The 14,115-nt window shown below is 47.0% G+C and overlaps 1 pseudogene; it reads left to right on the forward strand.

The window, feature by feature from the left end:
* Positions 1 to 2,406: 2,406 nt before the first annotated feature.
* LOC105515503 overlaps positions 2,407 to 14,115 on the forward strand; it is a 14,226-nt pseudogene continuing 2,517 nt past the window's right edge.

Here is a 14,115-nt window from a genome sequence, read left to right on the forward strand (position 1 = left end):
TAGTTGATTTATTAAATGGAGACAATTTAGAACAAATAAGTGATTTAAGTTTCAGAGGCTTAAAAGAGACTTAATACCCTCTTGCATACATAACTCATGCATGGCAGACTAGATATCTGAGCCTCAGGAAATCAATACTATGACTGCCCACTACACCTGTTTTGCCATAACACCAACTCTAAACTATCATTGCATTCCTTTTACTTTCTGTGATCCTTCTAGTTTCCAGTTAATGTTATGACGCATTTATGATGTGCATATGGCAGGAGAAGAATAGGAGAATGATGAAGAATTATCAAAAGTAAATTCACTAATGACACAGAAATGAAGAAAAATTATTAAAATACTTACATTCACAGACCTGCCCCCTCTGTCCATTAAGAATAATTCGGGTCTACTCAGTCAACCTGGGCAGCCCTTCATCTACACCCTTCCTTAAGAAGCAGTATTTTGCTTTTTGAAAGTTGATAATGGGGAGGGCCAAGAGAGAAAACACCTTTCAAATAGGTTTGTAAAGGAGAGTTTAGATGAGGATGAATTATTTTTTTGGGAGGGGGTCCCCTAGGATGCTTAATTTAGGAAGTTACGTGGTGCTATGTGATGAATGTAGTCCACTTGTGCTACATCATGTTAGAAAAATGAGTTATTTTGAAATTACAGCTGTTTCATTCTCTTTTGTCATAATGTTGCTCTGATTTTGGATGGCATGGGTCGCAATTTTATAAGGGCACACAGATAATGGATGCACTCATACTCGACGTCATTACCATCTATTACAGGAGTCACACAGTCTGCAAAAAAAGAGCATAAGAAGTACTACTAGATAAATCAGGGCTATAAGACTTACCCCACTTACTCCCACTTAGGGCTGGAAGCACCAGGGAAATATTCCTGAAGAAGATACGTAAATGTTTCTCCTTAAGGACTATAAACTGGAAATAGTTTAGGGTATCTGCAGTACATTTTGCATATTGATCTAGTACCCAATATAAGTGAGCATAATATGTATATTTGTTTAAATGAGTCAAATCTAATTATTATTAATATGATTGAAAGCATATTTCTGTATAATCACCTGGGATTAAAGTGTCTGAATCCCAGCTACTCGGGAGGCTGAGGCAGGAGAATCTCTGGAACCCAGAGGCGGAGGTTGCAGTGAGCTGAGATCGCGCCATTGCACTCCAGCATTGGTGACAAAGCAAGACCCCAAAAAAAAAAAAAAAAAAGATGTTGCACTGACAATCCTGCTGATTTTCTCTAGGCCCATAGGACTCTCCAAATGAAAGTATAGTTTATCCATTATAGGTAGGGCATGGTGGTCACACTTGTAATCTCAGCACTTTGGGAGGCCAAGATGAGCAAATCACTTGAAATCAGGAGATCGAGACCAGCCTGGCCAACATGGTGAAACCCCCAACTCTACCAAAAATACAAAAAACAGCTGGACATAGTGGTACATGCCTGTAATCCTAGCTACTTGGTAGGCTGAGGCAGGAGAATTGCTTGAACCTGGGAGGTGGAGGTTGCAGTGAGCCAAGATCATGCTGTACTCCAGCCTGAGTGACAGAGTGAGTTTCTGTCTCAAAACAAAAGCAAACAAAACAAAACAAAATGAACAAAACTATTGTATATACATCAAGAAGTGTACAAGTCACACACAAGCTTTTGTTTCTTTTAGTGATTTGTTAGATGGAATTCTTTTAAACTTCAATTTTTTAACAGGGTGATATATAATGCATGCATCTTTGAGACAGGTTCTTTTTTATTTCATTTTTAAGCAGACTGACAACAACTGGTTCTTTAATATGAATGCATTGTTTTGTTAACCCTGTATGTGGAGTGGTCAATCCTTACTGTGTGCATGAGTGAGACTGATATGGGAACTGTGCAGTAGACAGAGCAGTGGGAGGCAGGGCTGGCTCAGGGGGATGCTGGTCACCATGTCACAGGAAGGTATGTCTGGGCCTAGATGTCAGGAGGCTCTGAGGGCTTGTTTCTCAAGCACCAGGGAGTGATCAGAGCCACTTGGCTCTGCCTAGTGCCCTCTGCTTAGGGCTCATAGTAGTGACATGCCCATCCCCTGGGATCACACGGTCCCACTGCTGCCCATGACCCTGACACACTCAGAAGGGCCCAGGGTGGGATCAGAAAGCTGGGGGGTCTGATTTGCATGGATGGACCCTCCCTCTCTCTGAGTACGAAGAGAGGAAGGGAGAGATTTGGGGGAAGCTCTGCTTCAGCAGTGGGCACAGAAGGCAGGACTTGGGACAGGATGCAGCATGGTGTGGCCCCCTCTCCTTGCCCTCCCTATTTACTGCACAGGTGACTGGACACAGGGCCAGGGGAGGGGCTCTGGGAAGCCCATGGGGGTCTGGTTCTCCGCTTGTCTCTAGATCTAGACTCACCATGTCTGTTTCTGTCCCACTTCCAGGGTCCTGGGCTCAGTCTATGCTCACTCAGCTGCCCTCAGTGTCTGGGAGCCCAGGGCAGAGGGTCACCATCTTCTGCACCGGAAGCAGCAACATCACAGATACTTATCCTTGTGAACTGGTACCAGCATCTCCCAGGGGCGTGCTTAGACTACTCATCCTTGGTGATAGTGATTGACCCTCAGGAGTCCCTGACTGATTTCTCTGGCTCCAAGTCTGGCAACTTAGCCTCCCTGACCATCACTGGGCTCTGGCCTGAGGATGAGGCTGATTATCACTGCCAGTCTTAGGATAGCAGCCTAGATGCTTACACAGTGCTCTGGGCTGGTGAGAAAGTGAGACAGGCCTGGCGCGGTGGCTCATGCCTGTAATCCCAGCACTTTGGGAGGCCGAGGCAGGCGGATCACAAGGTCAGGAGATCGAGACCATGGTGAAACCCTGTCTCTACTAAAAATACAAAAAATTAGCCGGGTGTGGTGGCGGGTGCCTGTAATCCCAGCTACTTGGGAGGCTGAGGCAGGAGAAGGTGTGAAACCCGGGAGGCGGAGCTTGCAGTGAGCCGAGATCGCACCACTGCACTCCAGCCTGGGCGACAGAGCAAGACTCCGTCTCAAAAAAAAAAAAAAAAAAAAAAGAAAGTGAGACAAAAACATGCTGTGTGCCTAGCAATGAGGCTTTCCCCGGCACCCATTACTCCTCAGCCAAGTCAGCTAGTTCCTTCATTGTATTTTTCTTTTTGGTCTGAAAACCTCTTCAGTGTAATTTGTTTAGGGGATGTACCTCACACCTAGATAATATGTGCCCCAAGCCCACACTTTGGCAACCACGTCTTGTGTTATTTTATCAAATGTAGCATATCTTCCTGGATTCCAGGGGCCAGCTGCTCTGGGGCAGAATCCGTGAGGGGTGAGTCAGTCAACTGGGGCATCCACAGCAACATACCACAGACCGGGGTCTTCACCAGCAGATACTCATTTTCTCACAGTTCTGGTATCTGAAAAGATCTGATCAAGGTATCAGCAGGTTTTGTGTGTGTGTGTGTGTGCGTGCGTGTATTTGTTCCTGGCCCCTCTTTTATTCGCAGGTGGCCATCTACTGACACTGTCCTCACATGGTCATCGCCAGGTCTGTGTATTGTTTTTGTATAAATTTATTATGAAGACACCAGTAGTTCTGGAGTAGGGACCCATTCTTATAACCTCATGCAATTTTATTATCTCCTTAATGACCCAGTCTCCGAATTTAGACAGATTGGTTGTTCATTTGTAAACATTGAAAATTGGAATGGACATCATTTGATTCATAACAAGAGATTAGGGGGACCAGGGGCCCAGGTCCAGCTGCGTCTTACCTCGGAGAATTGATGATGCAGAGACCATCAGTCCACTCCATTGACCTGAGCACCTGCTGTGTGCCAGGCTCTGGAAAGTGGGAATAAGAAATGTCCCAGGAACTTGAAGAAAGGTGAGTTTGCAGGAGTGGAGATAGCACACAGAGGGATTAATGAGAAACATGCAGAGTCTGATTAAGGTTGTAAATCCACGTGCTGCATATGCGATGGACGAGGAGAAGGGGAGAGTCCAGGCAGTACCAGATGGGGCTCTAGTTTTGACACAAATGTCAGACTGTGGAGTCCTGGATGATGGTGCAGCAGGCAAGCTGGAGAAGAGAGGCCATAACCACATGGTTCAGGGGTCAGGGAGCTGAGAAAAGAGGTGCAGGAAGAGAGAGATCTGGTCAGGCATCTCTGGGCTTGTGTGGGGGCTAAAGGTTAACAGAACCAGGCCAACTGCCTGCCTGCCTGGTGCTGTCCACTCAAGGGTCACAGCTGTGACCTCCCCATACCTAGCACCACACAGCACCACCCCTGCCCATCTCCCTGATATTCAAAACCAGAGGGGCCTGATCCAAGGTCTAATGTGGCATCAGAAGGCTGAGGGCTCTCATTTGCAAGGATGGACCCTTTTTCTCTGATGGTATGAGGAGAAGAAAGGAGAGATTTGGGGGAAGCGCTGCTACAGCTGTGGACACAGAAGGCAGGACTTGGGACACTCTTCACCATGGCCTGGTCCCCCTCCTCCTCACTCTCCTTGGACACTGCACAGGTGACTGGACATGGGGCCAAGGAAGGGGACCTGGGAATCCCATGGGGCCCTGATTTCTTCTCTTGTGTCTAGAACCAGAATCATACGTGTCTCCCACTTCCAGGGTCCTGTGCCCAGTCTGTGCTGACTCAGCTGCCCTCAGTGCCTGGGGCTTAGGGTCATAGGGTCACCATCTCCTGCACTGGAAGCAGCTCCAACATGGAGGGTGGCTGTAATGTGAACCAGTATCAGTAACTCCCAGGTGCTGACCTCAGACTCCTCACGAATAGTGATAGGAATTGGCCTTCCATGGTCCCTGACCAATTCTCTGGCTCCAAGGCTGACAACTCGGCCTCCCTGACCATTACTGGGCTCTGAAGGTTGAGGATGAGGCTGATGATCACTGCCAGTCCTTTGACAGCAATGCAAGTACTTGCACTGTGCTCCAGGCCCATGGGGAAGTGAGACAAGGATCCCCTTCCTCCTTTGCCAGGAGGGCGAGCACCCAGCAGCCCCTGCTCAGGCTTGGATGGAGGCTTCTGCTACTGCTGCTGCCTCCATGGCCCCAGGTGCATGTAAGGCCCCACCGGGGAGTGGGGCTGCTCCTCCCCTTCTGTCCTGAAAGTCATGCACAGCAGCTCCTTGCTAGGAAAAGGACTCCCAGGGAACAACATCCTGCTTGCTGCAGCTTGGTATACAAGGCCTGTTTGCTCTGAAGTCCTGGGCTGAGGTGGCAGGTCCGGCTGTATCATCTCAGACCCACCTCTGACAGGGAACCTGCATCTTCCTCATCCTCCTCTCTGTTTCCAGGGGTTTCCAGAGTGGTGTCTTCCTCTCGGTTCTCAGTGTGTAGTCCTGTTCTTTTTGTTTTAACCTATTTTTATACATCTTTTTATTGAGGAGCAATTGACTTATAATAAACCCCTGATACTTACATGCTCAATTTTATGTGTTTTGAAATATTAATATACCTTGAAAACTTACCACAATGTATCAGTGACTCCATCCTTAACCCCAAAAGCCTCCTTGTTACTTTTTGGAATCTCCCCTCCCTCCCTCCCTACAGCTTCTCCCAGACAATCACCCATTCATGTTCTGCCTGTGGTTTGATTTTTAATTATTAAGATTTGTAAATGGATTCCCACAGTATGTACCCTTTTGGTGTGGCTTCTCTCACTCTGCACATTCCTTCAGAGCCCTGGGCAACAAGAGCGAGACTCCATCTCACAAAAAAAAGGAAAAAAGGGATCAGTAGTGCTGACGCTTAACGCTCCCTCCCAGTAAGGGTCTGTATAGACACACAGAGACCTGACCTTATCTCTGCATCCACATTATGTTTTTCGGTTGTACAACTGCAATGTCAGCATTGACTGCATTTTTCAAGTCCTTAAGTGTGTGACCTTACTTGATCCTCACAGAAACTCTATTATTACTTCCCAGAATGTGAATCCTGGTTGGAGGGGGTGTGCATGTGGCCTGGGAATAGGATTTTTCAATTTAGCAAATACACAAACAGGAAGTTAGCTAAATTTAAATTTAACAGCAATTTGTTATTTTTTATCTTTTTAGTGTGAGAATATGCCACATGGTTTTGTTTGTTACTCTAACCTAACTGGGAATCCTGTACCCCTGCAGACACAGATTCTCAGGGGTCTCACTCTGCAGCTGGGTTCCCTGTCATGCCCGGATCTGTGCTTTTAACCTCCAGAGGAGTTTCTCTAACACAGACATCCCCAAGTAACTCCATCAGTTAACAAAGACGTGTGATATGATTCCCTCTCAATGATGTCTACTCACTTTCCATGAGTAATCCCTCTAGGATACTCCTAGCCCCAGACGCAGGGCCTCTTCAGGGTCTGCTGCCTATTGGCCTCTAAAGCAGGGACCCACAGCTTTTCACAATCACAGTATTGAGTCTCGAAGATGCAAAGAGGGCCCTCAGTCCCCTTATTGTGGGCGCCAGCCAGGGGTTCATAAGAATTCCATGATACAGACAGGAGAGTTCAGGATGCTCCGCTCAACTCTCCCTCTGTCCAGCGAGAGATTGATCCAGGGTCCATTTGATGCTTTAGGCTGGTGGGGTGAGAGCAGGGTGGAGGCACAGACTGAAAGACCTGGTCTTCCAAGACGGGGCTTGGCAACCTGAAAAGGAGGCCCTGGTCTGAATAGGGAATAGGGATCTAGGAGGCAGCTCCAGGCATGTCCTGCATTTCTGTGGGTATCTCTGTCATCACTCTGGTCTCCTAGCTCTGAGGCCTGTCAAGGAACCTGCCTCAGGCAGGGTAAGTTCCCAGGACTTCACAGTGTAGGAGTTCTGTGCACCAAAATAAGGACAGATGCAGCCTAACAAAGTCCCAGCAGTTGCCTCCCCTCAGGAGGAGGGAATAGACAAAGGCAGGGCAGAAACTCAAAGATGAAGGAGAAGTGGTGGAGGTGATAGAAGCAGCCCCTGGGGCTGTAACTGGAGTCAGAAATGGGGGTGATGAGGGTCACAGGATTGAGGGTGGGGCCTTGAGGATTAGTACCTGCTGAATATGCCCAGCATCCACCTGAGGCTGCTGTGCCCTGTGGCTTTGCTCTGGAGCTCAGCTGCCCCTTGCAGCTTTGCCCTCCTATCTCATGGGTGAACCTCAGCCTTCCTCAGTGGCCTCTCTCTCGGGTGGGAGTCCAGGTGTGGCTGGGGATCATGGATGTGGGACAGGTACCACCTTGGTGAGGAGAACTGCATAGATAACTCCAGCTTTGTGAATCCCAGCACCAAGGTGAGGGCATCTAGTACCCCCAGTGTGCCTGTGCCCTCTCTGGATTCTGACTTCGGGTGTCTCTGCCATGCCTTGGCTCTTGTCCTCCAGAACTTGTTCCTTCTGCCAGGCCACGTCCTTAGAAAATCCTGAGGACACCTGGGATCCAAGAAATCCTGCTCCCTTCTTCCTCCAAGGTGCAGGGACATGGTCAGGAATCCCTTCTCTCTGTGTCCCTTTCTTACTCCGGCCCCCTTGATGAGCTGTCCCTAAGAGAGAAGGTCACAGTTTCCTGACTACAGTTTCATGTAAACTTGATTCTGCTCCCCGCCCTGGTCCCAAAAGTCCCTAGGCCACATCTAACCATTACTGCTCAGTGGCAGCAGCCGTACACCCACAGTGCACAGACTTTCAGGGCTGTGAGACACACTGAAGCCTGGGCACCTTCATTCTAAAGTGGCCTTCACCAAGTCACCAGCAGGGTGGGCAGCGACTTCCTTGTCCCCTTCTACGCCTTAGACTTACAAGGGATGGTTCAAAGCATCAACTTCACTCTATTTCCATATAGGATTTCTTTCCCCAGCAGCATGTGGGTCATTTCAGGGTCATACAGAGGAGAAAGTAAATGCATTGTGTTAGAAAAAGCCATTGCTATTGGACTGGTGGCTGACATTGTGTTACCTTGAGTCTGATTTTATCACCTTTCCATGATTCAGTTTTCCAGTGAGAAAACTTGGAGGTGATGGAGATGATTTTTGTCTTGACTGGGGCAACGGCTTTATGGGTATATACATATGTCAAGCTTAGTAAGCTGAAGTTGAACACTTCAAATATATAGAGTTGATTGTAATGTATGTCTCAGTAAAATCATTATGGATATTTTTCCATCTCCTTACTATCAGAGAGAGTGTCCTCATTATGTGCCTCCAGTTTCCTTCACAACAGAGCCACCTCTGTAATATCAGACCAGTGACGTGGCCCCCGTAAGCTTGGCCATGACCTTAACAGTCTGTTTTTAATGTCTGTGATGGGTGCACATCCTGCTGTGTCTTCCAAGGACATTTCTCCCTTTATAGGAATATGGTGTGCTCTTTGCCCTGCTATAGGGTTCCTGGTCTTTCACATTCAGGTGGCAGCTGCCTCCTACCCTGGCTCCTGTGCAAGGAGCTGCTCAGGCCTTTGGTCCCAGAGTCCTCTGTGTTCTCCTATCACTGCAGCCTTCTCACAATGGAAGGTCACCGTGATTCTCACACCCCCTTCTTGTAATCCGGAGTAACCTTCTGGGTGAAGAGTATTTATTTATATCCGCAACAGAGGCTTGACTCTCAGATGCTGTGAACTGACGTTGACCAGGCTCTGAGGCTAATGCTACTTACCTGGTTTTCACTGAGAGACTGCATTCTGGCCAGTGAGCAGCAGGGGGCACTATGGGTCTGTCTCAGGGTCTGTACAGTGGGTGTCCACAGCTGTGCCACCCCCCAAACTTCCCAGGGCTGTGCAGTGGAGCCTGCACTCACTGAGACAGACTCAGCAGCTGTGTTCTCTCTGGGTGTGGTCCCAGCATCCACCTTCTCCCAGGTCCAGCCTGCAAGACTTTCCACCTGCCCCCCAGGTCTTGAATAAATGCATGGGGAGGGGTGGGAACAGTCACTGGGGGGACACATTTGCATTCCTAGTCCCTGGGCTCTGTGAGGCCAGTGGAGGGAAGATAAGAGAGGCCTGGGGGCAGCACTCCAGCTCTGGACCTCAAGAGGGCTGTGTCCACCATGGCTGGGGGCCCTCTCCTCTTGCTGCTCCTCCCTTAGTTCTCAGATAGGGACAGGCCTCCAATGTCCAGGTGCATCCTCAGCCTTGACAAGTTCCCTCTGGTTCAGATCTCCCAGCAGCTCAGCTTTTGCTCCTGTTTCCTCAACCATGAGTGCCTGTGTTTGCAGGTTTTCTCTCCCTACCCATGATGACTCAGTTGCCCTCTGTTTCTGCATCTCTGGGAACATCAGCCAGACTCATCTGCACTCTAAGCAGTGGCTTTAGTGCTGGTGGCTGCCACATATGCTGGTTCCAGCAGAATCTAGGGAGTCCTTCCTGGTATCTTTTGAGATTTTATTTGGACTCAAATAAGAACCAGGGTTCTGGGGGTTCCCAGCCCCTTCTTGGGATATAAAGATTCATTGACCAACACAGGCATTTTTTAAATCCCTATGCTGAAGCCTGAAGATGAGACTGTTATGGTAGTACATTTCATTGCAGCTCTGAGGCTTACACAGTGCTCCAGGCCCATGGGGAATTGAGAGACAAATGTTACCTCTGCTCTTCTGGCCTGGTGGAGTCACCGCAGCTGGTGGCTCTGACAGATGTAGCTCAGTGTGTAACTTCCGTGTGAGCACCTGATTTTCCTCGGACAAGTGGATTTAACAATATTATACCCTTTTTTCGGTTGAACTGCTGTAGCTCCCATAATTTCTGTGTATTGTGGAAGGAGCCTGGTGGGAGGTAATTGAATGATGGGGGCGGTTTACCCTGGTCTGTTCTCATGGTAGTGAATAAGTCTCAAGAGAGCTGATGATTTTATACGAGGTTTCCCCTTTCACTCGATCCTGGTTCTCTCTTGTCTGCTACCATGGAAGATGGGCCTTTCACTTTCTGCCACAACTGTGAGGCCTCCCCAGCCACGTGGAACTGTGAGTCTGTTAAACCTCTTTTTCTTTATAAATTACCCAGTCTCAGGTACATCTTTATCAGCAGTGTGAAAACGGACTAGTACATATCCTATGAAATAATTAAGGATAACTCAGAAAATGGAAAGTCACATACATGGAAAAATATAAAATATTGCAGGATAAAGTCAAATGAATAGATGTTTCTAGTTTGTGGTTCCACTCTATGTCATTAAAATAATATTTTTTCCAAATTTGTTTGGTAGAGTCACAGCAACTTTTTTTTCTTTTTTTGGGATGGAGTTTCACTCTTGTTGCCCAAACTGGCATGATCTCTGCTCACTGCAACCTTCACACCCTGGGTTCAAGCAATTCTCCTGCCTCAGCCTCCTGAATAGCTGGGATTACAGGTGCACACCACCATACCTGGCTAACTTTTTGTATTGTTAGTAGAAATGGGGTTTCACCCTGTTAGCCAGGCTGGTCTCGAGCTTCTGACCTCAGGTAATCCATCTGCCTCTGCTTTCCAAAGTGTTGGGATTACAGGCGTGAGCCATTGCACCCGACCCACAGCAAAGTTTTAAAGTAACATGCTTTACATGTAATAGAAATCACAGCAAAGAAATAGAAAATGTCAGAAAATTTATCAGTGAAATAACAGCCCTGTGATAATCCTGCTCAAGTTCCAAATGACCTGTTTCTGAAGAAGGATTAAAGAAGAAGTTGCTTTTCCAAGTCTAGGAACATACTTGTTATTTTGGGTGATCAAGGGAAGTGAAGAAAGGACAGCTTAAGTCAGGGAAGAAGACAGATCAGGTACAGGACACACTGCCCTGAGGCTGATGGGCAAAGTGTGAGTGCGACAGGCCTGGAGCTGGGTGTTACTGAGCTGAAACAGTGCTATCACCTGCAGTGTGCACTTGGGGGTGACATGATTCCGGTTGCCATCTTAACTCCATGAATAACCAGACCAGCTGGTCAAATTTTTCAAGACCTAAAAGCTGCTTTCTAAAAAATCAAATCAGTGTGATTTCAGGGTCCCTGACTATATTCTCAAGGGTTAGATAGAAAACCGACATCTGTAATTGTTTTAGACACTCTGAAAATGCTTCTCACAAAATAGATCTCTAAGCACTGGCTTGACCTGTCTCAGAATGTGTGATATTGTCCCTGTACCACATGGGCTGCAGCTGACCTGGTCTTGTGGGAGGATGGATAATTTGGTGTAACACATTGGGGAAATCCTGAGACTCAGAACTCTCTGGGTCATTGTGGGACCCAAGGAACAGGGTTCTCCATCTTCCAACAATTGTCATAGATTTTTTTTCACAGAATGGGTCCCAGAAAGCAAACAGGTCAGAAAGCAAACAGGCAGATGTCAGTTTGGATGAAGTGCCTCTGCCTTCATCCTGTGGATGTGGTAGGAAAAGAGATTTGTGGTGCCTCTGCTGTCTCTTTGGGTCCTAAGGAGAAGGGTTATGGGTGTCCCCATCCTGCCTGGGGTCCCCTCTTCCTCACTGCTGTGACGCATGACCGAAGCACAGGCCTCTGAGGCCCCTGCAGGTCTGTCTGCTCCAGGGTGGGCCCTGCCCTGTGGTTACAGGTCTCTGTATCTCCCCTGTTGGTCCAGCCTGATGCAAGGGCTCGGCTCCCGGAAGAGAAGCCAACATCTACTGCCCTGGAAGAAGCAATGCGGTAAGTAGAATGGCAAGATTTTTTCACATCAGCACTGGGGATATCTCATGCCTACTCTGGGTCCATTGAAGCAATCATATACTCTCTGAATCTCAGTTTTCACTTTTGGCTCCATGTAACCCTACCTCAGCAACTCTTACTTCCTACATGGGGAATAAACGAAAGGAGAGGTTTGTAAATGACAAGTGTCAGTCACTCTTCACCATGCAGGGGTGTCTGTGTCCTTCTGTGTCAGGTTTTGTGCCAGCAGGGTTGTGCTCTGCAAGCTCTTTCAAGGTCCTCTGTGCAGTCTGTGTTCCCTCAGCTGGCCGGATTGTCTGGAAGTTAAGGTCACCACCTCATGCACTGGAACAAGCAGCAGAGTCAAGTGGACAGTGTGGTCTGGTACCACCAGCTCCTACGGGAGCCCCAGATGGTAATGCCTGCTGGTCTCCAGCTTGCGGGTTTCTGATTTAGGACTCTTGCTCTAGGTCTGGCCACTTGGGCTCCTGCAATACTCTGGGATCCTTTCTGAGGATACGGGTGATGATCATCACTGTTCAGGATATGGAAAGAGCTCAGTGTTAACCCAGGGCACCTGCCCCATGGAGACGCGAGGCACAGGCCTTCCATCTGATCCCCCAACCTGGCCCATAGACCCACTCTCACCTTGTTTGACTAACATCAGACTTGGGACATTCCTGCAGTCATTCTCCCTCCAGGGCGAATAGACTGAGGCCCTTCCCTTGGCCTGTGGCCTTGTATCCAGTCAATCTTTATACCAGGCTTTTAGGATAAAACATCTCCAGCCTGGGCATTGCCACACAGGCAGGTAGCTCAGAAGGAAAATACTTTGGTGATTCCAGATGTGTGGGCACCTGACCTTGGTGTGTGTGTGTGTTCATGACTAAGGTCAGGTTTGGGGTTAGGAGTGAGAGTGGTCACCAGATGGTCCAGGGAGAAGATGCTGAAGCTTTTGTTGTCAAAGATAAAACTTAAACACAGTCATGCCCTTCCCTGTACTTAAGGCAGCCTCCTGAAGCCTGCAGGTTTCTGAGATTTTCCGTAAATGGAGAGGGTGCATCGCTTAGAATGGATGATTTGAGATATCATCAAAGGGCCAGACAGGAGGAGGGGACAGGTGTTAGCACAGGATAAACAGAATATACAGTTGATTATGCCAAAGAACACTGAAATAGCTTTGAGGGTAATTCAAATTCAGTGTCCTTGAGGACTAAAGGGGGTGGGGAGATTGAGAGTTTCAAACCTCCACTAGGTCCTTATGCAAACAGATACTGAATTCCAACCCACATGAGGAAGGAGGCTAAAAAGATGAGGCAAAATCTCTGAAATTCAGGTGAAGGCGATTTCTGCAGTTTCTTGGTGCTTAAAAGACAGAGACCTGTCAGGCATTAATTTGAAAATTCTGCAGGGTCACAGCACAGGGAGAAGGGAATGTGTTGGATACATGAATTTACTTTGATGTTAGAAACACCGCCTCTACCCCCACTAATAATGGTTTTCATCATTCGTACTTAAGTACATGTACAACCTCCAGCAACCATAATTAACCACAAAGAACACTGTGTAAACTGTCACAAGGTTCTGTGTTGTAGGAATAGTACTTGATGTATTAAAATAGTGTGGATGCTAATAAAGCAAGGTTACATGTTGCAATCTCTAGGGTTGCTACTGAACTTGCGAATGTAAAATTAAATAGCTACTAAATGTAAAATGATACAATAGAAATACTTTATTCATAAAATAAAAAGTTAGAATGGAGGAATAGATCAACAAAGCCCGGAAGAAACACAACATCAAATATATTAAATGTAAATGCATTGGTGAACCAAAAAAAAAAAAAAAAAGATTCTAAAGATGCATGTGTGTTGTTTTAAAGGATGCAAAAAGTACACCATACAAACATTTACCTGCAGAAATCTGCTGTGGTTATCTTGGTATCAGGTCAGATAATTTTAATAATAGTGGGATATTTTGTGCTTGTAAAGTGAGATATTCAACAAGAACACGTAACAATTACAAATTACACATCCCTAATTACATAACTTTAATCCATATAAAGTGTAAATTAGTGAGACTAAAGATATATTCACAATTTTAGTTATAAATAACAGCACACACTTTTATTAACTGTGTGAATAAGCAGAAAAAAATTGCACTTTAAGTAAACAACCTAATTAACCAAACTCACCCACTGACACCAAGAGCCCAAAGTTTTAATTATTTTTTATTATACTTTAAGTTCTAGGGTACATGTGCACAATGCACAGGTTTGTTACATAGGTATACATGTGCCATGTTGGTTTGCTGCACCCACCAACTTGTCATTTACATTAGATATTTCTCCTAATGCTATCCCTCCCCCAAACCCCCACCCCCCGAAAGGCCCTGGTGTGTGGTGTTCTCCACCCTGTGTCCAAGTGTTCTCATTGTTCAGTTCCCATCTATGAGTGAGAACATGTGGTGTTTGTTTTTCTGTCCTTGCGATAGTTTGCTGAGAATGATGGTTTCC

Source organism: Colobus angolensis, unplaced genomic scaffold (assembly GCF_000951035.1).
Source record: "Colobus angolensis palliatus isolate OR3802 unplaced genomic scaffold, Cang.pa_1.0 Scaffold260, whole genome shotgun sequence".
NCBI classification, from domain to species: Eukaryota; Metazoa; Chordata; class Mammalia; order Primates; family Cercopithecidae; genus Colobus; species Colobus angolensis.